The following is a 25241-nucleotide window of genomic DNA, read 5'->3' as shown; positions in this document are numbered from 1 at the left end:
ATCACCTACTCTCCTCTCCTTTAGGCGCACCCTGAAAACCCATCTCTTCAGGGAAGCCTACCCCACCCCCTGCTAACTTGCCGACCTCCTCCACTCTTCCTACCACTCCATACCCCACAGCTATCTCCTCCTGTGCCACCATCCCCTCCCTCCTAGATTGTAAGCTCCAAAGAGCAGGGCCCTCAATCCCCCCTTTTGCATTGTATTGGTATTGTTCTGTCACATGTTCTGTCCCCCTTTGTAATGTAGAGCGCTGAGCGAACTATTGGCGCTTTATAAATACTGTATAATAATAATAAGAAGAAGAAGAATTCCAATCCGCTAATATATTTGACATGAAAAAGTATTGTGGTTGCAACAATGTATCTATTTGTATCTGAATAAAAACATCTGTATCTGAAATGGATACATTGTTGCAACCGCAATACTTTCTCATGTCAAATATAATAGTGGAGCTCTCTGCAAGGGACAGAAGTAATTAAATGCCGGCCGTAGACGGGTTGAAAATCAGCCGATTTTTTTTACTATTGGTGGTAACATCAGCCTATTGAACGACCGATTTTTTTTTTTTTTTTTTTAAACAGCTGGTTTTTGACCCGTCTATGGCCTGCATAATAATAGGTGAATTGGCTCCTGTCTAAATTGTCCCTAGTATGTTTATGTATGAATGTGAGTTAGGGACCTTACATTATACCAGGGGCGGACTGACCATTTGGAAACTCGGGCACTGCCCGAGGACCCGGGGTCAGTAGGGGGCCCCATGAGATGCCCCTGGTACTTTTTTCATAGGCTTTTTTGAGTTTGGGTAAGGACACAGGGGCCCCATGATCCCCTATTGCCCGGGGGCCCCATGAGTTGTCAGTCTGCCCCTACATTATACACCCCTTGAGGGTTAGGGACTGATGTGAATGCACAATATATATGTAAATTGTGTAAATTGACGGCGCAATATAAGTACCTGTAATAAATAATAATAACAAGCACTTCTGATGCACGTTGCCGCAAAAGAGGTAAGCTGCAACAAGCGCGATCGCCAGACGCGATTCTCAGAATCATTGCATTAAATATATCCAGGTCTTAGCTCCTCACAAGATAAAAGAAAAAAAAAAAAAAGGTGTCCCCCTGGAATGATGGGCCTAGGTGCTCCTGACCCCCCTGCGCTATTTTATTAGGAATATCTCCAGTGTGTAGTCCAGGCCCCCTCCCCTCCAGAGCCCTCCTCCTCCCCTTCATCTCAGTCTCTGCTGGGACGGATGTGGGACTTGCTTGATCTAATCAGCAGCAGTTATTCAGTCCTTTGTAACTTTTTTTTTTTGCCTTTTCAGCTCCTCTCAAGTTACCTGCTATTTACCCACTAAAGACCCCTAAGTGACTTCTCCCTGATGACTTTAACGGCTCTTTAATGAGGAAATGGCAAGCCTTTGGGAAGGGGAGGTCCAGGCTGCCCTTGAAGGGTTAATTTAAAGCCCCCTCCTCCTGCCCCCTTAGTGCAGTTTATTCCAAATCCCCAGATCCGGAGCTTCACACACACTCAGTCTGCTGAGCCCTGAGCAGGCATTGCTTGGTGCAGATCTGTAACTGGAGAGGGGATCAAATAGATCCCAGCCTATCTCCCCTTGGATGAGATCACCTTCCCACCCACCTCCATCCATCCATCAAAGGTGGCTTCATTCATAAGCAGCATTTATAGGGGCTCGCCAGGACCCTCTGCAGTTGTAGAAGTTCCACTTCCCATTGAATTTAGGACTGGGCTCCCCTTAGGCTGACCTTAGGACGGCTCCATTGGGAGGTTGAGCAGAGTGGATTTCATCTTGTCTTTCCTCAACTTTTGCAAGGAACTGGTTCATCTGCACCTGTCCATCCCTGTGGTTGACCTTGGACTCTACTGAAAAAGCTGCGAAAGAAGAGTGCCCCACTTTGGAGATCAGTGCCCTGCAATTGACAAGGTACCTATTTCTCTCATTACCTAGTTGCTAGCTGTCCTGTAGACTAGCTATAAGATTACATAGTTGCCAACTGTCTAGTAGACTAGCTATAGCGATTACATAGTTGCCCACTGTCCCATAGGCTAGCTATAGAGGTTGCACAGTTGCCCACTGTCCCATAGGCTAGCTATAGAGGTTGCACAGTTGCCCACTGTCCCATAGGCTAGCTATAGAGGTTGCACAGTTGCCCACTGTCCCATAGGCTAGCTATAGAGATTGCACAGTTGCCCACTGTTCCATAGGCTAGCTATAGAGGTTACATAATTGCCAGCTGTCCTGTAGGCTAGCCGTAAAGATTACATAGTTGCGAGCTGTCTCATAGACTCGCTATAGAGATTTCATAGTTGCTGGCTATAAGATTACATAGTTGCGAACTTTCTAGTAGGCTAGCCGTAAAGATTACATAGTTGCCAGCTGTCTCATAGACTAGCTGAAGGATTACATAGTTGCCAACTGTCTAGTAGACTAGCTATAAGATTATATAGTTGCCCACTGTCCCATAAGCTAGCAAGGTTGCATAGTTGCCCACTGTCCCATAGGCTAGCTACAGAGGTTGCCCACTGTCCCATAGGCTAGCTATAGAGGTTGCATAGTTGCCCACTGTCCCATAATCTAGCAAGGTTGCATAGTTGCCCACTGTCCCATAGGCTAGCTATAGAGGTTACATAGTTGCCCACTGTCCCATAGGCTAGCTATAGAGGTTACATAGTTGCCCAATGTCCCATAGGCTAGCTATAGAGGTTACATAGTTGCCCACTGTCCCATAGGCTAGCTATAGAGGTTACATAGTTGCCAGTTGTCCCGTAGGCTAGCTGTAAAGATTACATAGTTGCCAGCTGTCTCATAGACTAGCTATAAGATTACCTAGTTGCCATCTGTCTAGTAGACTAGCTATAGAGGTTGCATAGTTGCCCACTGTCCCATAGGCTAGCTATAAAGGTTACATAGTTGCCCACTGTCCCATAGGCTAGCCATAAAGGTTACATAGTTGCCAGCTGTCCTGTAGGCTAGCCCTAAAGGTTACATAGTTGCCAGCTGTCTCATAGACTAGCTATTGAGATTTCATAGTTGCCGGCTATAAGATTACATAGTTGCCAACTTTCTAGTAGACTAGCTATAGATATTACATTGTTGCCCACTGTCCCATAGGTTAGCTATAGACGTTATTTAGTTGCCAGCTGTTATGCAGGCTAGTCTTAGGCTGGCCATACACTATACAATTTTCTGTCCAATTTCTGCCCAATTTCCTTTAGATTAACCTTCAACTATGTAGTGCAAGAGCCTGCCTAATTCAATACAATTGGAAGTGTTGTTAGTTTTGACCTCCAAATTATATTGTTTTTGGTAAATCTAAAAAAATTTAAAGAAAATTGTGTAATGTATAGCCAGCCTTACCGATAGTTGCCAACTCTTCTGCAGGATAGCCATAGAGCTTATATAGGTTGCCACTGTCCCTTAGGCTTGCTATAGAGATTACATAGTTGCCTAGTGTCCCATGGGCAAGTTTAAGAGATTACATAGTTGCCTAGTGTCCCATGGAGAAGTTTAAGAGATTACATAGTTCCCAACTGTTCTCTAGGCTAGCCATAGAGATCACATAGTTGCCCACTGTCCTGTAGGCTAGCTATGAGGATTACATAGATGCCAGCGATCCTGCAGGCTAGTTTTAGTAATGCATAGTTGCCAGATGTTCTACAGGATAGACATAGAGATTATACAGTTTACCACTGTCCTTTAGGCTAACTATAAAGGTTACATAGTTGTCCACTGTCCCATATGCAAGCTATAGAGATTGCATAGTTGCCCACTGTCCTGTAGGCTAGCTGTAGAGGTTACATAGGTGCCCACTGTACCATGGGAAAGCTGTGGAGCTTACATAGTTGCCAACTGTTCTCTAGGCTAGCCCTTAGAAATTATATAGTTGCCTACTGTCCTGCAGGCTAGCTATGAGGATTAGATACTGTAGATGCCAGCAAACCCATAGGCTAGTTTTAGAAATGCATAGTTGCCAGATGTTCTGCAGGATAGCCATAGAGATTGTACAGTTTGCCACTTTCCTTTAGGCTAACTATAGAGCTTATGTAGTTGCCTACTGTCCCATGCGCAAGCCAAAGAGATTGCATAGTTGCCAACTGTTCTGTAGGCTGGCTATAAAGGTTGCATAGTTGCCGACTGTCCCGTAGGCTGGCTATAGAGGTTACCTAGTTGCCAACTGTCCCGTAGGCTGGCTATAGAGGTTACCTAGTTGCCCACTGTCCCGTAGGCTGGCTATAGAGGTTACCTAGTTGCCCTCTGTCCCGTAGGCTGGCTATAGAGGTTACCTAGTTGCCCACTGTCCCGTAGGCTGGCTATAGAGGTTACTAGTTGCCCTCTGTCCCGTAGGCTGGCTATAGAGGTTACCTAGTTGCCCACTGTCCCGTAGGCTGGCTATAGAGGTTACCTAGTTGCCCTCTGTCCCGTAGGCTGGCTATAGAGGTTACCTAGTTGCCCTCTGTCCCGTAGGCTGGCTATAGAGGTTACCTAGTTGCCCACTGTCCCGTAGGCTGGCTATAGAGGTTACCTAGTTGCGCTCTGTCCCGTAGGCTGGCTATAGAGGTTACCTAGTTGCTCACTGTCCCGTAGGCTGGCTATAGAGGTTACCTAGTTGCCCACTGTCCCGTAGGCTGGCTATAGAGGTTACCTAGTTGCCCTCTGTCCCGTAGGCTGGCTATAGAGGTTACCTAGTTGCCCTCTGTCCCGTAGGCTGGCTATAGAGGTTACCTAGTTGCCCACTGTCCCGTAGGCTGGCTATAGAGGTTACCTAGTTGCGCTCTGTCCCGTAGGCTGGCTATAGAGGTTACCTAGTTGCCCACTGTCCCGTAGGCTGGCTATAGAGGTTACCTAGTTGCCCTCTGTCCCGTAGGCTGGCTATAGAGGTTACCTAGTTGCCCTCTGTCCCGTAGGCTGGCTATAGAGGTTACCTAGTTGCCCTCTGTCCCGTAGGCTGGCTATAGAGGTTACCTAGTTGCCCACTGTCCCGTAGGCTGGCTATAGAGGTTACCTAGTTTCCCACTGTCCCGTAGGCTGGCTATAGAGGTTACCTAGTTGCCCACTGTCCCGTAGGCTGGCTATAGAGGTTACCTAGTTGCCCACTGTCCCGTAGGCTGGCTATAGAGGTTACCTAGTTGCCCACTGTCCCGTAGGCTGGCTATAGAGGTTACCTAGTTGCCCACTGTCCCGTAGGCTGGCTATAGAGGTTACCTAGTTGCCCACTGTCCCGTAGGCTGGCTATAGAGGTTACCTAGTTGCCCACTGTCCCGTAGGCTGGCTATAGAGGTTACCTAGTTGCCCACTGTCCCGTAGGCTGGCTATAGAGGTTACCTAGTTGCCAACTGTTCTCTAGGCTAGCCATAGAGATTTCATAGTTGCCCACTGTCCCGCAGGCTAGCTATGAGGATTACATAGATGCCAGCAAACCCGTAGGCTAGTTTTAGAAATGCATAGTTGCCAGATGTTCTACAGGATAGCGATAGAGATTATACAGTTTGCCACTGTCCTTTTAGGCTAATTATAGAGGTTACATAGTTGTCCACTGTCCCATGCGCAAGCTATAGAGACTGCATAGTTGCCAACTGTTCCAAACACTATCCATAAGTATAAGTTTCCAGCTGTCCCATAGACTAGCCATATAGATGCATAGTTTCCAGTTGTCCTGTAGACGAGCCATAAATATTACCTAGCTGCCAGCAGTTCTGTAAACTAGCCATAGAGGTTATATGTTTGCCAGCTGTCCTGTAGGCTATCTATTATGATTACATAGTTGTCAACTGTCCTGTAGGCTAATCATAAATATCCATAGTTGTCAGCCATCCCATAGGTGATGCATAGTTGCAAACTGGCCCATAGGCTAGCCATTGATATTACAAAATTGCTAGCTGTCCTGTTGGTTAGCCACAGAGATGCCTATGTGCCCACTGTCCTGTAGGCTAGCCATAGACGTACATACTATAGTTGCCAGCCATCCTGTAGGCTAGCCATAGACGTACATATTATAGCTGCCAGCCATCCTGTAGGCTAGCCATAAACGTACATACTATAGTTGCCAGCCATCCTGTAGGCTAGCCATAGACGTACATACTATAGTTGCCAGCCATCCTGTAGGCTAGCCATAAACGTACATATTATAGTTGCTAGCCATCCTGTAGGCTAGCCATTGACGTACATACTATAGTTGCCAGCCATCCTGTAGGCTAGCCATAGATGTACATATTATAGTTGCCAGCCATCCTGTAGGCTAGCCATAGACGTACATATTATAGTTGCCAGCCATCCTGTAGGCTAGCCATAGACGTACATACTATAGTTGCCAGCCATCCTGTAGGCTAGCCATAGACGTACATACTATAGTTGCCAGCCATCCTGTAGGCTAGCCATAGACCTAAGACCACACGTCTTGCAGATTCCTCAGATCAAACAATGTTCCACAATCGGTAATAATTTCCTCTATCGCATATTGGTCAAAAGAGATGCCCAATAAAATGATGTTTACAACTGTTTGAATATTTTAGGAACCTGGGGGGGGTAAAAAGGATTTCCAGGCTAAAAGTTTGAACTCTTCAGATCAATATCTAATTTTATTTTATGTCTACAAATAAGCTTTCACAAGAGTCTTTCCTAAACTGCCCACACACTTTACAATCTGATTGTCCAATCTAGTGAGTTTAGGTTAAATAAACTAAAAAAAATTTTTTTTAGTAGATTGTTCAATTAGATTGCAAAATGGGTGACTTTAGAGAAAAGTTTAACTTTGTGATTCTTTAGAACGCTGTCATATGGCTTTGGGTAGCCAGCTTCCAAGGATTGGGTAACTAGGTTTTGGGGAACTGTTCCTTAAAAGTGCTTGCACAATAAAAAGCAAAGATTTTTTTTTTTTTTTTTTTGAACCTTTCAGATCAGTCCCTGCTCTCAAAAGAGCTTACAATCTAATGGTACTATCAGCCTGGTACATACACAGTAGGACCAAGTTGGGTGAAATCTAGTGAACCTCAACTGATTGCTTCCAGTTTACTAATTATTGATGTTTTAGGGCTCTTTGACCATTTTTCAGGCGGACCCGATTGGAACCTCCATTCTCCTCTATGGAGCAGCGGGTATAAATGGACATGTGTCCGTTTACACCTGCCGACGTCCGATCCACCAAAAAGGGATGGATGGAGATCCAATTCCATCGGGTCCAATGAAAACGGACAGGCAGTCCATTTTTCATCCAGCCGCCCATTGAGTCTGAGCAGCGGAGGGGACACAGAGCTGTCATCCACTTGCTCAGCAGAGAGATCCCCCTCTGAGCAAGCGGATCCACTATTATTTATTTCAGGTACTTATATAGCACCATCAATTTACGCAGCGCTTTACATGTATATTGTACAGTCACATCAGTCCCTAACCCTCAAGGAGCGTACAATCTAAGGTCCCTAACTTACATTCATACAGACACATACTAGGGACAATTTAGACAGGATCCAATTAACCTACCAGCATGTCTTTGGAGTGTAGGAGGAAACAGGTGGACCTGGAGGAAACCCACGCAGGCACAGGGAGAACATGCAAACTCCAAGCAGGTGGTGCCATGGTTGGGATTTGAACCAACGACCCTAGTACTGCCAGGCGGAAGTGCTAACCATTTAGCCACTGTGCTGCCCCTTATTTTTATATATATGGTAGGTGAATTGGCTCCTGTCTAAATTGGCCCTAGTATGCGTATGTATGAATGTGAGTTAGGGACCTTAGATTGTACGCTCCTTGAGGGTCGGGGACTGATGTGAATATATGCACCTTTTTTCGTATGATATACCATATTGACTCACATCATTGGTTTCAGTGCCAAATAACTTTGCTCATTTGCACACGTATATTATGTACACTTTAGTATTCATTTTGTATCATCGATTCTTTTAGCATTGCATATTTTATGTTTATATATTTTATAAGGAGGTTTTAGCGGTTTTACCTTTTCTGCAAGCAGCTCTTTACTATATACTATATATTCATTTACCCAGCGCTCCTTTATATTTTCTTATCTAAATAAATAGTTCACATCAGTGCTTGCAGTTCTAGTGCTGCAGAAAAAAAAATGGGTAAATGTGAACATGTCCAGGGGCGGACTGACAGCTCATGGGGCCCCCGGGAAATAGGGGATCATGGGGCCCTGGTGTCCTTGCCCAAACTCAAAAAAGCCTATGAAAAAGGTACCAGGGGCATCTCATGGGGCCCCCTACTGGCCCCGGGCCCTGGGGCAGTGCCCGAGTTTCCAAATGGTCAGTCCACCCCTGAACATGTCCCATAGGAAATCGTATTAAATGGACTGTACTGTGTCTTGGGTATGAACCTAGGGTTAGGGAGTATGGATTCTTCATGAGCCAGCAAGAAATGCATAAAGCGCGGTGATTCAGAGCGACCAATCGGTAACCATCCTTCTCAGTTGCGCTTTCTATAAACTGATCAAGGCTAAAGTCAGGAACCTGTGTCATATGTAGCCCGGCGCAAGAATAATTCAAGGGCTGGATTGAGGGAAATCTGTCGGCACGTAGAGTTTTTACTTAACTCCGACCCATACTGCTACTTTGAGAATTGATGTCAGAGATAGCTAGGTAGATGGCATTTTCAGAAGGTCCGCATCGACAGCCTACATAATTCTCTCTCGTGCTCTGTTCAGATCTCACGATTTAAAATCGCGGGCAAAATCACCACGATTCTGGCCAATTCCAAATTGTGGCAGAATGTGTGACGCCTATTTGGTTGTCTTCTTTAATTGCACCCCAAACACGGTGTCATTCTGCATCGATTGTCATGTGACAAGTTTAAAAATCATGCTAAGCTTGTCACCCAAAAAGGAGCAGGAGCTACGTTTGCATGCCATATGTGCATTGAAGTGAATGGGCTGCCCTATATTCAAGGGGAAAAAAAAAAGCCGAGTGGAAATAATTGTTTCCGCTACACGGTATGTGAATGGGGCCTTAGTATCTGTTTGCTTGCGCTCGAGAGTGAAGGCAACAAGACAAACTCAGTGAAGATCTATCGTTATTAAGGGCAAGATTATATATACGTAATTGGATTAGAGCTACAAACAAAGATACATCCACTAGGAATGTACGCTTCTCAAAAAAGATGAAAGGAACGCTTTTTTTAATCAGAGTCTAGCATCAAGTCAATGAAACTCCTGGGATATTGATCTGGTCAGGTAAGTAGCAGAGGGGGTTGTTAATCAGTTTCAGCTGCTTTGGTGTTAATGACATGAACAACAAGTGCACTAGATGGGCAACATTGAGATGACCCCCAAAACATGGATGGTTTTACTGGTGGAGACCACTGACATTGTTTTTCCTACTCATCTTTTCTGACTGTTTTTTACTAGTCTTGTATTTGACTAGGGTCAGTGGTCACTGGTAGCATGAGGCGATACCTGGACCCTACAGAGGTTGCACAGGCAGTCCAACTCCTCCAGGATGGCACATCAATAAGTGCCATTGCCAGATGGTTTTCTGTGCTAGATAGGGCCATAGAAAGTCCTTAACCTATCAGCAGGACCGGTATCTGCTCCTTTGTGCAAGGAGGAACAGGATGAGCACTGCCAGAGCCCTACAAAATGACCTTCAGCTGACCAAACTATCCGAAACGGACTTCATGAGGGTGGCCTGAGGGCCCGACGTCCTCTAGTGGGCCCTGTGCTCACTGCCCACTACCACAGAGCTCGATTGGCATTTGCCATTAAACACCAGAATTGGCAGGTCCACCACTGGCGCCCTGTGCTTTTCACAGATGAGAGCAGGTTCACCCTGAGCACATGTGACAGACATCAGAGGTTGTGGAGAAGCCATGGAGAACATTTTGCTGCCTGTAACGTCGTTCAGCATGATTGTTTTGGTGGTGGGTCAGTGATGGTCTGGGGAGGCATATCCATGGAGGGACGCACAGACCTCTACAGGCTAGACAATGGCACGCTGACTGCCATTAGGTATCGGGATGAAATCCTTGGACCCATTGTTAGACCCTACACTGGTGCAGTGGGTCCTGGGTTCCTCCTGGTGCACGACAATGCCCAGCCTCATGTGGTGAGAGTATGCAGGCAGTTCCTGGAGGATGAAGGAATTGATACCATTGAATGGCCCCCACACTCGCCTGACCTAAATCCAACAGATCCATGTTTCGGTTCATCACTGTCCAGGAGCTCAGTGATGCCCTGGTCCAGATCTGGGAGGAAATCCCCCAGGACACCATCCGTCGTCTCATTAGGAGCATGCCCCAACGTTGTCAGGGATGCATACAAGCACGTGGGGCCATACAAACTACTGAGGACCATTTTGAGTTCCTGCAATGAAATTTCAGCAAAATGGACTAGCCTTCTGCATCATTTTTTTTCACTTTGATTTTCAGGGGGTCTTTGAATTCAGTCCTCTGTAGGTTGATAATTTTCATTTCCACCAAACGATGGGGCATCCTTACGTTCCTAACACATTACCCCGTCCATAGCAGTGTAGATCTCCAGTATGATATTTTTCTCCATTGAGATCTGATGTGTTTTCAAAGTGTTTCTTTAATTTTTTTTGAGCATTGTATTATGGACAACAAAGGTAAAAGGGTATCAAACACATTTCAGGGGCTTACAAAACCCCCTTCATCAGGGCTTGTATACTGCCAATAATGGGTGATAACACTGGGCAGGTAATTGTAGAAAATGAAGTCTAAAGTGGTATTAAAACCCAAACCAAAAATTTTATATATTGCACAGGGGCAGACTGACAACTCATGGGGCCCCCGGGCTATAGGGGATCATGGGGCCCCTGTGTCCTTGCCCAAACTCAAAGCCTATGAAAAAGGTACCAGGGACATCTCATGGGGCCCACTACTGACCCCGGGCCCTCAGGCAGTGCCGAGTTTCCAAATGATCAGCCCGCCCCTGATCTTGCAGCTTACCATTCATTTGATGCTGTGGCTGCATTTGCTATCTTTTTCTAGTTTTGTATTCCCTCTTGTTTGAACATGACACAGCAGCATTTCCAGTCTGGGGGGAGGAGTGTTAAATGTATTAGCAGATTTAAATACAAATACTACATTGAAGTCAAACTCCAGCTAACACTTTTACATGAATAAATATTTGTTCATAATAATTGCCCCTGCCAGTGGTAAATGGATGGTCTTATCCATGCAAACTGATACATTCTGCAGGAGAGTTTGAACTTCTAAAAAAAAAAAGTTACTGGCTGAATCGTTAGATAAAAATAGCAAAAAAAAGGAAACTAATGCAGCCATCACATCTAAGACTTGGTAAGCTGCATTATAATAATTGTTTGCTTTTGGGTTTAATACTGCGTTAGGCTTGGTTCACACATAGGGATTTTGTGTTTGATGCTTTCTTCAGTGCTTTTTAGCAGTTTATTTTGTGTGTTCTGCGTGCGTTTTTGCCACGTTTTGTTCAGATCTTTTTTTTTTTGTGAAATTTTCTTTTTTCTTTTTTTTTTATGTTGGGCAGAATAAAAATGTAAAACGCGCAAAAAACATGGCTTTTTGCTTTTAAAAAAAAATCACTGACCCTTTCCAAAAACGCAGCAGCTCAAAAAAGCATCGACGTGAACATGTTCCATAGGAAACCATGTTAAATGGACTGTAGTGCGTATCTGCACAAAGCACATTGGTGTGAATGGAGCCTTAAAGTGGGAGTATCTTTTACCTACAGGTAAGGTTACAATAAAAGGGCAGCACAGTGGCTAAATGGTTTGCACTCCGCCTGGCAGTACTGGTTCAAATCCCAACCCCGGCACCACCTGCCTGGAGTTTGCATGTTCTCCCTGTGACTGCGTGGGTTTCCTCCGGGTACTCCAGTTTCCTCCCACACTCCAAAGACATGTTGGTAGGTTAATTGGCTCCTGTCTAAATTGGCCTTAGTATGTTTATGTGAGTTAGGGACCTTAGATTGTACGCCCCTTGAAGGTTAGGGACTGATGTGAATGTACAATATATGTAAAGTGCTGAGTAAATTGGAGCTATAGAAGTACCTGAAATAAATAAAGCTTACCTGTAGGTAAAATGAATATCTCCTAAATGTGCATCGTATACAGCAGAGCTGTGTCCTCTGTTTATGTCCCTCTACCCTAAAGCAGTGTTTCTCAACCTTTTTTCAGTCAAGGCACCCTTAAAAATTACGGACAGTCCAGAGGCTCCCTTTAAAATTAGGACAGCCTTGAGGCATCCCATTCTAAATGTGAAACGTTTTCTATAACGCAGCAACATCCACACATGTAGGACACCCAACATTAGAGGTGATTTATTCTTCCAAAACAAATACACTTTTACACACTGGTACTGACTAGTATTCCAATGTTTCTCTTCTCCCTCTGTATTTCTCCATCACTGAGCTAATGTGACCCCAGCATTGATGGTAGAGGGGCGGGGGAGGGTCAAACTAGGATGAAGTGCAGGCAGCTGACATCCTCCTTGTCAACTGATGATATCATTGGTTGTCAGGATGCCGGCGGCTAGAAGGTCGTAATGGTGCACAATGAAATCCTGTGGCTTTTGTGTAACTAAAAGGCACGCTTGTTCTACCCGCTGGCTGGTATACAAGTACAGTCATGGCCGAAATTGTTGGCACCCTTGATATTTTTCCTGAAAATCAAGTATTTCACACAAAAAAGGTATTGCATTAACACATGTTTTGCTATACACATGTTTATTCCCTTTGTATGTATTGGAACAAATATAAAACAGAGGCAGAAAAGCAAATATGACATAATGTCACACAAAACCCCAAAAATGGGCTGGACAAAAGTATTGGCACCCTTAACTTAATATTTGGTTGCACACCCTTTGGAAAACATAACTGAAATCAGTCGCTTCCTATAACCATCAATAAGCTTCTGACACCTCTCACCCGGAATTTTGGACCACTCTTCCTTTGCAAACAGCTCCAGGTCTCTCTTATTGGAAGGACACCTTTTCCCAACAGCAATTTTAAGATCTCTCCACAGGTGTTCAATGGGATTTAGATCTGGGCTCATTGCTGGCCACTTCAGAACTCTCCAGCGCTTCTTTGCCATCCATTTCTGAGTGCTTTTTGACGTATGTTTGGGGTCATTGTCCTGCTGGAAGACCCAGGATCTTGGACGCAAACCCAGCTTTCTGACACTGGGCCCTACAGTGCGACCCAAAATCCTTTGGTAATCCTCAGATTTCATGATGCCTTGCACACAGTCAAGGCACCCAGTGCCAGAGGCAGCAAAACAACCCCAAAACATCATTGAACCTCCACCATATTTTACCGTAGGTACTGTGTTTTGTTCTTTGTAGGCCTCATTCCGTTTTCGGTAAACAGTAGAATGATGTGCTTTACCGAAAAGCTCTATCTTGGTCTCATCTGTCCACAAGACGTTTTCCCAGAAGGCTTTTGGCTTACTCAAGTACATTTTGGCAAACTGTAGTCTTGCTTTTTTATGTCTCTGTGTCAGCAGTGGGGTCCTCCTGGGTCTCCTGCCATAGCGTTTCATTTCATTTAAATGTCGACGGATAGTTCGCGCTGACACTGATGCTCCCTGAGCCTGCAGGACAGCTTGAATGTCTTTGGAACATGTTTGGGGCTGCTTATCCACCATCCGGACTATTCTGCGTTGCAATCTTTCATCAATTTTCCTCATCCGTCCACGACCAGGGAGATTAGCTACAGTGCCATGGGTTGCAAACTTCTTGATAATGTTGCGCACTGTGGACAAAGGCAAATCTAGTTCTCTGGAGATGGACTTGTAACCTTGAGATTGTTGATATTTTGCCACAATTTTGGTTCTCAGGTCCTCAGACAGTTCTCGTCTCCTCTTTCTGTTGTCCATGCTTAGTGTGGCACAGACAGACACACAATGCAAAGGTTAAGTGAACGTCTCTCCTTTTTATCTGCTTTCAGGTGTGATTTCTATATTGCCCACACCTGTTACTTGCCCCAGGTGAGTTTACAGGAGCATCACATGCTTGTAACATTCTTATTTATCCGCAGTTGTGAAAGGGTGCCAATACTTTTGTCCAGCCCATTTTTGGAGGTTTGTGTGACATTATGTCGAATTTGCTTTCTTTCCTCCCTTTTTTTGTTTTGTCCCAATACACACAAAGGGAATAAACATGTGTATAGCAAAACATGTGTTAATGCAATACGTTTCGTGAGAAATACATGATTTCCTGGAGAAATATCAAGGGTGCCAACAATTTCGGCCATGACTGTATTTGGTCAATTTTTGGACCTTTTGATAAGACACCCCCGAAGAAACCTCAAGGCACCCCAGGGTGCCAGGGCACCCTGGTTGAGAATGGCTGCACTAGAGCGTGCTTCACTCTACCACAGCTTGCCTTGTTGTTAACTGGATTACCCTCTGCCAGATCTGGAACATATTCCATCTTACAATAGTCTGCATGGACTGCGTGATCTATGCACCTGCCTGCTCTCCGTTTGCATGAGTAGAATAATGCTTTTCACGCGGTCTCTGATCATTAGGCTGGACACCTCCAGAAGCTTGCACTAACGGCTAACAAGGGTTTGCTCTCTGTGTCACAGATGGTTGACAAGGTCCGTGTGACAGGGCCCAGGGCAAAGCTGCCCAACGCTCTGCTCCGTCATTCGTGAGCACGAGAGAGCGGCTATACTGAAATGCTGTTTGCAGAGTCCCTTCAAAATGTCAATCAACGTTGCTTGTGTGCCAACGTATTGGAGAAAAGTGGAGGACTTGCCTGTGCTCTCTGCATTTGTATTCAGCCCCCTTTACTCTGATACCCCCAACTAAAATCTAGTGGAACCAATTGCCTTCAAAAGTCACCTAATTAGTTAACAGAGTCCACCTGTGTGTAAATTAATCTCAGTATAAATACAGCTGTTCTGTGAACCCCTCAGACATTTAGACCCCTCAGACAGTGCCTTGAAAAAGTATTCATACCCCTTGAAATTTTCCACATTTTGTCATGTTACAATCAAAAATGTAAATGTATTTTATTGGGATTTTATGTCATAGACCAACACAAAGTGGCACATCATTGTGAAGGGGAAGGAAAATGACAAATGGTATTCAAAAATGTTTACAAATATCTGAAAAGTGTGGTGTGCATTTGTATTCAGCCCCCTTTACTCTGATACCCCTAACTAAAATCTAGTGGAACCAAATGCCTTAAGTCACTTAATTAGTAGAGTCCACCTGTGTGTCATGTGATCTCAGTATAAATACAGCTGTTCTGTGAACCCCTCAGACATTTATTAGAGAACATTAGTGAACAAGCATCATGAAGGCAAAGGAACACACCAGACAGGTCAGGGATAAAATTGTGGAGAAGTTTAAAGCAGGGTTAGGTTATAAAAAAAATATCCCAAGCTTTGAGCATCTCACAGAGCACTGTTCAATCCACAGCTCAGGTGGGAGAATCTGTCCACAGGACAACTATTAGTCGTGCACTCCACAAATCTGGCCTTTATGGAAGAGTGGTAAGAAGAAAGCCACTGAAAGAAAGCCATAAGAAGTCCTGTTTGCAGTTTACGAGAAGCCATGTGGGGGACGTCCCACAGAAAACATGTGGAAGAAGGGGCTCTGGTCAGATGAGACCAACTTTTTTTTTTTAACTTTTTGGCCTAAAAGCAAAACGCTATGTGTAGTGGAAAACGAACACTGTGCAGTACCCTGAACGCACTGTGAAACATGGTGGTGGCAGCATCATGTGGTGGAGATGCTTTTGTTCAGCAGGGACAGGGAAGCTGGTCAGAGTTAATGAGCAGATGGATGGAGCCAAATACAGGGCAATCTTAGAAGAAAACCTGTTAGAGTCTGCAAAAGACTTGAGACCGGGGCGAAGGTTCACCTTCCAGCAGGACAACGACCCGAAACATCCAGCCAGAGCTACAATGGAATGGTTTAGATCAAAGCATATTCATGTGTTTAGAATGGCCCAGTCAAAGTCCAGACCTAAATCCAATTGAGAATCTGTGGCCAGACCTGAAAATTGCTGTTCACAGACGCTCTCCATCCAATCTGACAGAGCTTGAGCGATACTGCAAAGAGGAATGGGCAGAAATGTCCCTCTCTAGATGTGCAAAGCTGGTAGAGACATCCCCAAAAAGACTTGCAGCTGGAATTGCAGCGAAAGGGGGTCCTACAAAGTATTGACTCCGGGGGGGCTGAATACAAATGCACGCCACACTTTTCACAGATTTATTTGTAAAAAATCATTGAAAACCATTTATCATTTTCCTTTCACTTCACAAAAACGTAAATGGATTTTATTGGGATTTGATGTGATAGACCAGTGGTGGGCAACCTTTTTTTTCAACTGAGCCAAATCTCGCCAAAACCATGATTGAAATTTATTTTGAGAGCCACATTTTTAAAACTGAAAATACATCTCCCATATAGTAATTCATCCCCCATAGTAATTCATCCCCCATATAGTAATTCATCCCCCATAGTGTAATTCATCCCCCATAGTGTAATTCATCCCCCATAGTAATTCATCCCCCATAGTAATTCATCCCCCATATAGTAATTCATCCCCCATATAGTAATTCATCCTCCATATAGTAATTCATCCCCCATAGTAATTCATCCCCCATATAGTAATTCATCCCCCATAGCAATTCATCCCCCGTATAGTATTTCATCCCTCGTATAGTATTTCATCCCCCGTATAGTATTTCATCCCCCGTATAGTATTTCATCCCCCATATAGTATTTCATCCCCCATATAGTATTTCATCCCTCATATAGTATTTCATCCCCCATATAGTAATTCATCCCTCATATAGTATTTCATCCCTCATATAGTATTTCATCCCCCCATATAGTATTTCATCCCTCATATAGTATTTCATCCCCCCATATAGTATTTCATCCCTCATATAGTATTTCATCCCTCATATAGTAATTCATCCCTCATATAGTATTTCATCCCCCCATATAGTAATTCATCCCTCATATAGTATTTCATCCCCCCATATAGTATTTCATCCCCCCATATAGTATTTCATCCCTCATATAGTAATTCATCCCTCATATAGTATTTCATCCCCCCATATAGTATTTCATCCCCCCATATAGTATTTCATCCCCCCATATAGTATTTCATCCCTCATATAGTAATTCATCCCTCATATAGTATTTCATCCCTCATATAGTATTTCATCCCTCATATAGTATTTCATCCCCCATATAGTATTTCATCCCCCCATATAGTATTTCATCCCCTCATATAGTATTTCATCCCTCATATAGTATTTCATCCCCCCATATAGTATTTCATCCCTCATACAGTAATTCATCCCTCATATAGTAATTCATCCCCCATATAGTATTTCATCCCTCATATAGTATTTCATCCCCCCATATAGTATTTCATCCCTCATATAGTAATTCATCCCCCCATATAGTATTTCATCCCCCCATATAGTATTTCATCCCCCCATATAGTATTTCATCCCTCATATAGTAATTCATCCCTGATATAGTAATTCATCCCCCATATAGTATTTCATCCCCCCATATAGTATTTCATCCCTCATAAAGTAATTCATCCCTCATATAGTATTTCATCCCCCACAGTACTATTCCCCCCCCCCCCTTCTAGTAAGCCAAGTCCCCCGTGTCAATTCACTTACCTTTTGCGTTCCTCTCGCTGTCTTCCCGCGCCGTTCGGGTCTTCAGGGCGGACTGTGAGAGGAGCCTAGCTCCCCTCCCCTCACGTTCGGCACGCTGCCCCGCCTACACACATCCTGACAGCCACATCCGCAAGCCGGATTAAAAGGTCCGCGCGGACTTTTGGGGCTGCCAACCGAGAGGAGGCAGGGGAGCGGCCGACCGAGAGGAGGGAAGGGAGCAGGCGCCCGGCACACAGAAGAGCCGCATTAGACTGGGTAAAGAGCCGCATGTGGCTCGCGAGCCGCGGCTTGCCGACCACTGTGATAGACCAACACCACTTTGTGTTGGTCTATCACATCAAATCCCAATATTATTATTATTATTATTATTATACAGTATTTATAAAGCGCCAATAGTTGGCTCAGCGCTGTACATTACAAAGGGGGACAGATCATGTGACAGAACAATACCAATACAATGCAAAACATGAGGGGATCGAGGGCCCTGCTCTTTCGAGCTTTCAATCTAGGAGATAAAATCAATTTACGTTTTTGGTTGTAACATGACAATGTGGAATATTTCAAGTGGTATGAATACTTTTTCCAGGCACTGTATGAGACGACCATTGTCAGATTCAGTCAGTTGCGGCCATGGGTATGGCTTACAGACACGTAAGTGTACCAAGGCCAACTGTAAATGTTGGGATAGAGTGAGATGTCTACTGGGATCTTAACTTATCAGATACATTTTGTGTCTTGCTAAATAATCTCAACTAATAAGCCGTCAGACCTACACCATACCCTTCATGTGTTGCAAGAGGGTGCTGTATATGGGGAGCCTAAAAGTACCTCTACATATGAGATGACCTTTGTCAAGTTCAGTCATTTGTGGCCATGGGTATGGCTTACAGACACGCAAATGTCCCAAGGCCAGCCTTAAATGGTGGGATGGAGTGGGCTGATAATCTGTTTTGAGTATGACTTGCAGACATGCCAGCATCCCAAAGCCAACTATAAATGGTGGGATAGAATGCGTCGATATCTGTTCAGCTCTGTGCTCATCAGATGTATTTTATGTCTTGCTAAATCTCAATGAATAATCAATCCCGCACCATACCTTTCCTGTCTTGCAAGAGGGTGCTGTATATAGGGAACCTAAAGGTACCTTTTGATAGGAGATGACATTGTCAAGTTCAGCCATTTTTGATCATGGGTTTAGCTTGTAGTATCCAAAAAGCCAACCGTAAGTCGTGGGATAGAGTGAACTGATATCTGTTTTGGGCTTTTTACTTTTCAGATGCATTTTAGGTCTTGCTAAAGACTCTCAACCAATTAACAATCCATCCTACACTATATCCTTCACACCTTGCAAGAGGTTACTGTATATAGGGAACCTAAAGGTACCTATAGATATAAGATGACCATTGCCAAGTTCAATCAATTTTACCCATGGGTATGGCTTGCAGATATACATGTGCACCAGGGCCAACCATGAATGGTGAGCTACAGCAAGCAGTACTTGACACAGAATCTGTTGGACTTTTCAGGTGCATCTTATGTTTCATTAAATCACCTGTCTGTGTGGTATCCTTGATATGATGGTGTTTTTTACTCTTATTTTTCATTAATCCATCTCAACCAATGAACAATTCATACTGCATTATGTCTTTCATGCCTTGCAAGTGTGTGTTGTATTTGGGGAGCCTAAAGGTACCTTTTTAGATAGATCATCTTTGCCAAGTCCAGTCATTTTTGGCCATGTTGGGTAACAATCTCATGTCTATGGGTGTTCAAATCTCCAGAGGGTTACTGTTGGGCAAAATCAAAGATTGGGATGCCTGGGCTCATTTCTGAAGTCCCCCCTACGATGGGTTCCAACTGTGTCCTTTCCTTCTCCTATTGACATAAACTAGTGTACAAATTTTTTGACCCTCTGTAGCACTGATACTTCAGCCTGAAGGCAGTCAGACAGACCGAACTCTCTGACCAGTTAAAGGGTCCCTGTCCTGGGCCAAGGGGTAGGCAGAAAACACGGTCACCTTGGGTCGGGAGCAAAAAGGGCATCTGCAACCTATGGTTCTGAAGCATTTCACAACCATCAGAAGGGGTCACACTTGGGGTGTTTTCTCTTTTGGGTGCTAAAGGACCTTGTTCCAACACTGCCTGGAACGCTGACTATAAATGTTCAGTGCAGCGCTTCCCTGAACAAATTAACCAACTCAAAATGCAAAATATATAGTAAACATGCATCAATAAAAGTGAACATGCATCAATATAAAGTCTCTCAAAATTAATTTCTTCAACTTGAATAAGTGATTTCTCCAATTTGAATAAAAAGAAAACTTCTGTCTGCATGCAAATTAAATCCTCCACCAAACAACCACCAGATGTGCCCTCACCTGGAGTGTTTGACCTTTACATCATGTTAGGTCACAAAACGCACGAGTCCCAAGAAGCGGACATGTACTGGTATATGTCTCCAGAGTGCAGGTTCTTGCTCCAGAAATCGGCACTCTCCAAATCTTTCCTCCTCCACTCCACATATATGATGAGAAAGATAGGGAACACAATAATGCTTTTATCCTTAAAAATATTCTATTTTATTAAAACTTAAACAGTGGCCACTCACTATCTTCAAGTGCCTAATCACACCAGATATAATGCGCATATAAAAACAACGTAACCACAGGCATAAGCAAAAACTCTTCCACTCATCTGCTGTGATAGTGAATTGGTGTAGGTTGCGTCGTGACATCATCTAGCCCCTCCCCTACACGTTACGCCACAGGGTCATCTGGCCTCCTCAGGGGGATATGATTGGATGCCACAACCCTATGCTGGTGTGTGTGTGTGTGTGTGTGTGTGTGTGTGTGTGTGTGTACATGTATGTATTAAAAAAAATATATATATACAGTCAGGTCCATAAATATTGGGACATCAACACAATTCTAACATTTTTGGCTCTATACACCACCACAATTTGAAATGAAATGAACAAGATGTGCTTTAACTGCAGACTGTCAGCTTTAATTTGAGGGTATTTACATCCAAATCAGGTGAACGGTGTAGGAATTACAACAGTTTGCATATGTGCCTCCCACTTGTTAAGGGACCAAAAGTAATGGGACAGAATAATCATAAATCAAACTTTTTCACTTTTTAATACTTGGTTGCAAATCCTTTGCACTCAATTACAGCCTAAAGTCTGGAACGCATAGACATCACCAGACGGTGGGTTTCATCCCTGGTGATGCTCTGCCAGGCCTCTATTGCACTTACGTAATACTTTTTAAAACTTTAAGCTGGCCATACACGGAGCTAATTTTAGCTGGTTTGTGAAGAACCAGACGAAGTTCAAGCCATGGATGGCCCTGTTGGCCATCTCCCGCCCAACATCTTTTGATCTGAAAGGACCGGGGCAGGAAAATTGTCAGCCAGACATTGGCTATCTCCAATCAGATGCAACCACTGTTTGGGTATTCTGACTACGGCTGGTGCCAGCTGTGAGAATAGCATAGTCGGCAGGAACGTTTCTGCCATCTACACTATTCATGAAAATCTGTTAGATTTCTCTTGTGCTCTCTCAATTTTTTTTTTTTTTGGGGGGGGGGTTAGAACTCCTGTCCGGTTTTTATTTTCATCTGTGTACCCAGTAGGGAGGTTCACTCTGTCCATGGTTGTGATGATCTGGTTTCCCTCTCTCTACAGTCTTGGTTATGTTCTCACCAATGGTGGAGGAAAATCCTAAAGTTGCGTTGTCACTACAACAAGAATAGAGGGGAAATCATCCAATGGGGACACTAGTTCTGTTGACTACCGGAAATTTCCCTCACTTTGCAGAGGTTTCCTCTCACATTCTGTTTTGGCTATGGGACAGGAATTGAAGGGAAATCTCCTCCTCTATGGGACACTGATGGCAAAAAAGTCTTGACCAGAGATATAACCATCATTCACTGTATTCAAAGTTGGGGGGAGGGAGGGTTTTTTTGAATTTTACTTTATCAGCACACTATCTGGCAGACTATAGCACATGGATTTATGTATGACTTTTTTTTTTTTTTTTTGAGATATCACAGTACACAACCCCCCTCCCCCCAACCTCTTCCTGGCAATGTTCTCATCTGCTTTTGAAAGCACCATCTTCATTCAGCCATCATCCAGACTCACTTTTTTTTTTCTGGACTTGTATGCTGATTCCAGAGGTGACACAGTCATGTAATTTCTGGTGCCTCTGCAGATCTTAGAGGTGTTCACAAATGGCTATTACAAAGCAGCCCTTGGCCTTGTGATTTATTACAATGCTCTAGTCTGGTCACAGGTGGAGGGGGGACTGAGAAAATGCCTCCTTCTGTCTGCAGCAGACTAATGACATCAGGGCTGCTGTTAGAAACCACGGGGCCCCATACAGTCAACCTGACGCCCCCCCCCCCCCTAAAAAAAAAACCAGTTTACTATGCTTCAGTTGTCCATGAACGCAGTGAATTATCGGTACCGATCACTCATTGTGTTCATTCACAAAAGGAAGAGGCTAGTAAATGTGACATACCGTATTTACCTATTGTGTGCTTGCAGCTGCCAATGGGATAGAAAAGAGGGAAGCTGGCAGCACTGTGGGGGCACACAGCGGAGCCTGGGAAGATGGGGTGAAATGTATGGTGCACAGGCAGGTTCGGACTGACAACTCATGGGGCCCCCGGGCGATAGGGGATCATGGGGCCCCTGTGTCCTTGCCCACACTCAAAAAAACTTATAAAAAAGTTACCAGGGGCATCTCATGGGGCCCCCTACTGACCCTGGGCCCTCGGGCAGTGCCCGAGTGTTCGAATGGTCAGTCCGCCCCTGTGCACAGGGAGGGTGATGGGTGTAGTGGGGGGGGGGTAATGGAACTGATCCCCTGTATGGCTCTCCTTCCAGCTGCTGGAAGCCAGCAAGAGGAAGAGAAGAAGCCGGCTTTCAGCTGCTGCAGAGAGAGCCATACAGGGGATCGGGTCCAGTAATTGCCCCTTGCCGCGCCAATCACCTTCCCTGCTCACATCTGATTCACCCAGCTGCCTGGGCCCCCCTGCTGACCTGGGCCCCATACAGGAGGAGTCGTGGTACCTCCGTTGACATTATCCCCCTCTAGGCAAAGTCATTGACTGGAGCAGAGCAATTGCTTTTTAATGGTAAAAGGTACAATCTTTAAGAAATTCCTGATATGTCACAATATGGTACATTTTATAAAGTTCCACTTTAACAATGAGTCCAAGGCTGTTTTTTGTTTCTTCATTTAAGACTTCACATCGTGTTTTTTTTTTTTTTTTTTTTTTTTTGTTTTGTTTTTTTGTTTTTTTTTCTTTTCTCTTTGACATGTCTCTCACAATTCATGCTGTGTGTGCCGGTAGATTTGAGTTGTGAATAGTGTATTAGCCCCGAGCCAGCAGTAAGAGGTGTGGCGGCAATTGAGATGCTTTAACTGAATCATGTGGGTGCTTTGATGTAGTTCAGCATGCCACATGTGTATAGTTGAGAAGCCGTAAGGATCATGTGCCTGCACTGCAGAGCGGGTGACCTGGACTGGCAGCCTTATAAAACATCAGGATGCCATGTGGGGACGGCAAGGACTCCGTGTGTGCAGGGACTGGCTGTTGGCATGCATGCGTGCTTGCAATCATGGGACATGCGCAGTAGGATCAGACCTCTGGGGATAATACGTAGGGATTCTGTCACCTGCTTTCTGTTGGACTTAAAGGGACTCCATCATGAGAAAACTCTGGGGGCTGCCATTGCTCTTCTGAGAGAGCCAGTTCCTTGGCTATCATACTGATGTTTTGTCTTTTAAAGTGACATTTAATGACTCTACTTCAAGTAGTGGGTGTGTATGGGTACATTTTGGAGAATAAGGAGAACTAAAGGCAAAACTTAATTTTGCAAAAAAGGTATTTGACGTTAAAAGAGAACTTCAGTCCCCTTGATATTGATCTTGGCTCTGCCCCTCTTCACCGGCACCGCCAATAGTGCAGCGCATGCTCAGATACACCTTTAACCCTATGGGGTTTCACTGTAAAGGTGGTTGGACAAAACACCAGCTAAAAGAACAAAATTGTTCCCTAATATGGTGTTGGAGTGCCTTTGGCATTCAAGACGGCCTGAATTCTCCTGGGAATTGACAAACAAGTCTTGGATGGTGGGTAATGGAATCTAATATAACGGTCACTCTTCATGCAAAAATCGTTCCAGTTCTCCCAGAGATGCCACAAGAGAAAATTGAGACCGAACTTTGTTCTCCAAAATTGACCATAGTGGCTCTATGATATTGAGGTCCAGCGACTGCAGCACCCAGGGAAGGACGCGATATTTCATCTGTGTGCTCGTCAAACCACGGTTTGACAACAATAGTTGTGTGAATCGGAGTATTAGCATTTTGATAAATGCCGCTGTCTTCTGGAAACAATGTGTGCACCATGAGGTCCATGTGGTTGGCCAAAATTTGTACATAGTTGCTGGCAGTGATTTCTACCTTTCAAGGTAATGATGGGGCCTGCAGAATACCAAGATATGGCTGCCCAAACCATGACTGCATCACCACCATGCTTTACCATTGGCACAAGACGGTCCTGGTCGTAATCTTGGGATGGTGGTCACCACATGTGGACATGTCTGGTGGTTGGGAACAGTGTGACGCTCAAATCATCTGACCATATATGATGAAGATCTGACCATTGGATATGAATGTTTTATGGGTGTTGCACCACTCTCTCCTCTTCTGAGCATTAATATCGGTCACAAGTGGTTTGGCCATAGCCGCTCGCCCGTGAATGTTTTGCTTGAGTTCCCTCCGCACAGTTTTTGTGGACACGGCTTTGGAAAACTGAGATTGAGCTCTGCAGTCACTTTTGCAGAAGTAGATTTCTTATTCCGGGTCACAATCCTGCGCAATGTCCTTTTTTTTTTTTTTTTTGTCTTTCGGTCATTTGGCCATGTTGACCGCACTAATGCTTAACAGATGTTTTCCCAGAATGTGTATATGCCATCATACCCTTTGATACTGTACCTCCTGACATGGCAAATAAATTGGCAACTTCAGTCTCGGGCACCAGCTAAGCGGTACCAACAATTTGCCCTCTTTGAAGCTCAGTAAGCTCCAACATGACACCGTATTACTAGCAGCACATGCAGTGAATGACGAAAGTGAGGCTTCCCACCTGTTAGCTAGGTGTCTCATCACACAGTGGAAGAAAACGAATGTTACATCACTTCTGCTTTCAACGCAAAACATGTCGTCGCTTTCCCACCTGCAAAACATGTAGTGTTTCCATACTTTTGTCCAACCCGTGTATTTCTGCTGTTGTGTTAACTGCGCTGTGCAGCTATGTAGTTGGTTCAGGCTGAGAAGGGGTTAACTGTGTCTAGACTTTCCCGAGCTTTCTGAGTCCTGCCCCCTGTTGTAAGCCACATAAACATAAGGGGAGTGCTTGGAGCTCTCTTCTCTCTTCCACATGGGATTTCAATGGAAAACCATTACTAGACTCTTGCTGAATGGATTTTGCTTCTCTGGAAAGTTATAAACCTAGGCAGCCTGCTTTCATTAGGGCTGGAGTTTCCTTAATTGTTTCATACCTGGTCTGAAGTTTATCTAAAGAGGTGTGTGAAGGTGC

General features: G+C 44.4%; 1 protein-coding gene across 1 annotated transcript in view; it reads left to right on the top strand.

The window, feature by feature from the left end:
• The first annotated feature begins 1312 nt into the window (after nt 1-1312).
• NOTUM (notum, palmitoleoyl-protein carboxylesterase) overlaps nt 1313-25241 on the top strand; it is an 89390-nt gene continuing 65461 nt past the window's right edge. Inside the window, exon 1 of the mRNA XM_089669761.1 lies at nt 1313-1946. The gene's annotated coding sequence lies outside the window, so the exon portion shown is untranslated. The remainder of the gene's footprint in view (nt 1947-25241) is intronic.

Source organism: Staurois parvus, unplaced genomic scaffold (genome assembly GCF_062004578.1).
Source record: "Staurois parvus isolate SC_StPar_1 unplaced genomic scaffold, SC_StPar_1.0 ptg000003l, whole genome shotgun sequence".
NCBI classification, from domain to species: Eukaryota; Metazoa; Chordata; class Amphibia; order Anura; family Ranidae; genus Staurois; species Staurois parvus.
This window is presented reverse-complemented; position numbering and strand designations above follow the sequence as displayed.